The sequence below is a fragment of the Benincasa hispida genome, chromosome 11 (assembly GCF_027475165.1).
Source record: "Benincasa hispida cultivar pf3 chromosome 11, pf3_genome.v1.1, whole genome shotgun sequence".
Taxonomy (NCBI): domain Eukaryota; kingdom Viridiplantae; phylum Streptophyta; class Magnoliopsida; order Cucurbitales; family Cucurbitaceae; genus Benincasa; species Benincasa hispida.
In genome coordinates this window covers 85,818,622-85,822,363 of record NC_143488.1, presented here as the reverse complement: position 1 = coordinate 85,822,363, position 3,742 = coordinate 85,818,622, and the positions used below count along the sequence as shown (strand labels likewise).

General features: G+C 29.6%; 1 long non-coding RNA gene across 1 annotated transcript; it reads left to right on the top strand.

Annotated features, from left to right (window-relative positions):
* Positions 1 to 268: 268 nt before the first annotated feature.
* On the top strand, positions 269 to 2,589 carry LOC150032983 (uncharacterized). Its single transcript, XR_016524838.1, has 2 exons — positions 269 to 598; positions 1,866 to 2,589. It is a non-coding gene; the product is annotated as an uncharacterized LOC150032983 (long non-coding RNA).
* Positions 2,590 to 3,742: the final 1,153 nt, after the last annotated feature.

The window sequence follows — 3,742 nt, the reverse complement described above, 5'->3', positions numbered from 1 at the left end:
ATGGCTTATAAAAATGTTTTTTTTATGTTAGATTGTATGTCCTAAAACTTGCATTTTGTAAACATTAAACACATTCTATTTATAATAAAAATGTTATTGAGATTTATTCAATAAAGTTGTTATTGAATGTGTGAATTGCACTTATTAAAACCCTATTTCAATAAATTAACGAACCCCTGGTTATAGCATGAATACTTGAACTTTATGTAAAGACATAAAACTGGATCATGTTCGAATATATAGCCAAAACAGTCTATAAGTACACGGATAGGATTGGGTACCTTATCTTAGAGACACTATGGATGCAACGCATTTTGTATATGATACAAATAATGTGATCCTAAAATCGTTCATTTAGAGACATGTGACTAGGAGCATCCTATGCAAAAGATGTTTGCATAAGATCATACCATGAAATAATCACTTTTCTTTATAACGTCATTCACAGTTATAACTGACTATTTCATTTCTATGATATAAGGCAACTCGATCTTAATCCTGAGCTAATTATAAACTCCTATTTATTCAGGATTATCCTTTGATTTGTATGGGTGAGAGTGACTCAACATCGTCGGTCAATCAGCCTCCTGTTTTAAAGGTAAGATTGGGTAGATAGTTGGGGACATAGTCTTGCAAGATGAAATTCTCTCCTAACCAATTTCAAGGTTAGCAGTTAGGTTTGTTCCTTTAAGTATTAACTCCTAGTCTTGTACAAGGGGCCCCACCCTTTCTATGTTTGAGAGGGACTCGGTTTATTGATAGGACCATAAACCAATGGTTCATTAGTGGATCAATAGAGACTTAAGGAGCAAGATGCACGGATAAAACGATAATTTTGATCTAACTATAAATAGGAACAACCTGTGAAAGATCGACTTACTGATCATGGTTAAATCAAGTGGACATAAATATATTTATAGTGAGGAGAGTGCAGCTAATGGGCTTTAGTGAAGTATCCCGGTAGATAAAATGTTGGTTAATTAGGATAAAGAATTTACCTGATTAATCTCGAATCGTTGAAACTCATGATCTGTAGGTCCATTAGGTCCCCCTGCTAGCTCATAGAAAACTAAATCTTAGAATCGTATGATGAGTGAGTTTGAAGTATTCGTATTCGAATTAGGGAATAAACGTTAAATATATGTGATATATTTAACGGTGTATCATTCAATTGAGAATTGAATGATAAAGAACGAGTTGGAGAGATATTTAAATAAGATTTAAATATCAAAACTATGAATAAGGATTCATTGAGATTAGTGTTGGATTTAATAATTAAATATTAAATTAAATTAATTATTTAATATTAATTATTTGAATTAATTTTGAATTAAATGGAATTAATCAAATTTGGACAAAGTCAAATGTTGATTTTCCCAGCTTTGAAGGTCAAAGATCAAAAGTTGACTTCATTAAGTGGAAAATTCCAAAATTAGTTTTGAATTAAAATTATATTTAATTAAAATTTGATTAAAGTCAAATTTTGACTTCATTTAGTGGAAAGATCCAAGAATGTTTTTAAGTGGAAAAATCCAACTTTGACTGAATTAGTGAGTAATTCATTTTGCAAAGTATTGATTTCACAAAATGACACTTCTTCTACTCAATTGAGTACATTTTGAAGTATCAAAATTTGGTTAACTCAAATTTGCATGAATTTAATGTAATTGCTCTATATATAGGATAGCCATTTGGTGAATTTCAAGTTAGTTGAAAAATAAATTTTTCAGTTAGTTGAAAAATAAATTTTTCTTGGCAACTTAAAGATTCTAAAACAGTTTTAGAAATCAAGTCCTCAATTCTCTCTCAATTTCTATACTAAATTCATCCCTACAAAGTCACTCATCCCACCATACTATTCTAAGGTTGGAGAATATTTGGAAAGACTGTTATAGTATTTCACAACTGGTTCGTGAGAAATTTGGAGCGGAATTGGTGATCAATTTGGAGCTACAAAGGTTGTAACTCAAACCCTAATTTCAAACTTATTTGCATGCATGTTTTATCTTTAAAATTAATGAAATTTAGAATGCTTAAGATCCAAATTGTTTCCACATGCTCGTTGTTTATTCTTACAATTGATATCAGAGCATGTTTTAAGTACTCGATTTGCATTAATTTTAGCTTGGTGGGTGTTATTTCATGAGATGAATGTATGGTGGCTAAAATGGATATATTACGGTTTTGGCATTTTTTTAAGCTTCGATTTGGTTGTAATTATTGTAATTGCTCAGTTGTTTATGGGCTTTAAGGTGTGAAGAAGAATATATAATTTTTCTAGAGTTATTAGAGTTGATATTAAGTTGTAATTTGAAGAAAACTACTTCGAAGACACAAGCTGTTTTTAAAGCAGTTTTTCTTACTGCACAAATCAGTTTGGATTGGTTCAATTTTTCAGTCGTTTCAACCTGATTTTCAAGCTTTGGAGGTTCGGTTCAAATTTGTTAAGCTGTTCGGGCCGGTTCGAAATGTTCAAGAGTGGTTCGGAGCTGTTTCTGAATTATTATTGTAATAATTTAGTTGTTTGTTTGCCAAAGATGCCAAAATCGGTTCACTTTAGTGTGTTTTATTAATTATGCATTATGAATATATGTATTCATTGTATTAATCTTGATTGTTAGCATGTTGCATGCATTAAAAAGTATATTATAAGTGTTATAATATATAGGGGTGTTCAAATAACTCGACAACCCGAACAACCCGGACTACCGAACTCAAAATATAAGGGTTGGGTTAGACTTTTTCTATTTTTGTTGGGTTGGATTGGGTCGTGGGTTGACTAAAAAAAATTGGGTTAACCCAACCCAACCTGAATTCTATATATATAAATAAAATATACTATATATATTTCTCTTTGTTTAAAATTTGATTACTTTGTATTGATTAATTTATGAATTTTAAACATTTTTCTTTTAAAATTGTTATGATATTTGTCTTTATTTGAAGTTTACAATAAATATCTTAGATATTTGGTATTTAGAATTTGAATTTTATAAGATTTTAGTTATTAGTCATGTGTTAGTATATAAATTTACATATTTTAAATTAAAAAGAAAAAATAAGTTATAACCCGACAACCCAACCCAACTCAACCCGAATGTTAAGGTTTGGGTTGGGTTGGGTTAGAGACTTTATTTGGGTTTTTTTGGGTTGCCAATCCAACAAACTCGAATTTTCAGATTGGTCCAAAAAACACCCTCAACCCAACCCATGTACGCCCCTAATAATATAAAGTGCATGCTTAGAATTTCATGCGTATTAATATAAGTTGTTATATTAATATATGAAATGTACGTTGTATGTTAATATAATTTGCATACTTAGAATTTCATGATTTTTAAATATAAGTTGTTATATTAAATTATATACATGATGTGTGTTATGGGTGAATGTCTAAGTTTTAAAGTTTAAAATCAATTACACTTTTAAAAATCTATAACAAAGATAACATGCATGCTCACCGAGTGTTAACGAATGACAACTTATTTTAAGTAGTTAAAATACGTTGTTATCTAGAACATGTTCACTAATAAATTGGTTTATCACTTAGATATCGTAGGTTAAGTCCAAATATAAGTGTTATACTTGGATAAACACCTAGATTCAGGTTGTATTTATTAGTCAGAATATACCTAAGTAAACATTTACCCAAAAAAAAAAAAAAATAGAACACTTTAGTGAGAGATTAATAATATACGATATATTGTTTTTAGCTCTTACGTTCTCAAGAGTTCATACCATG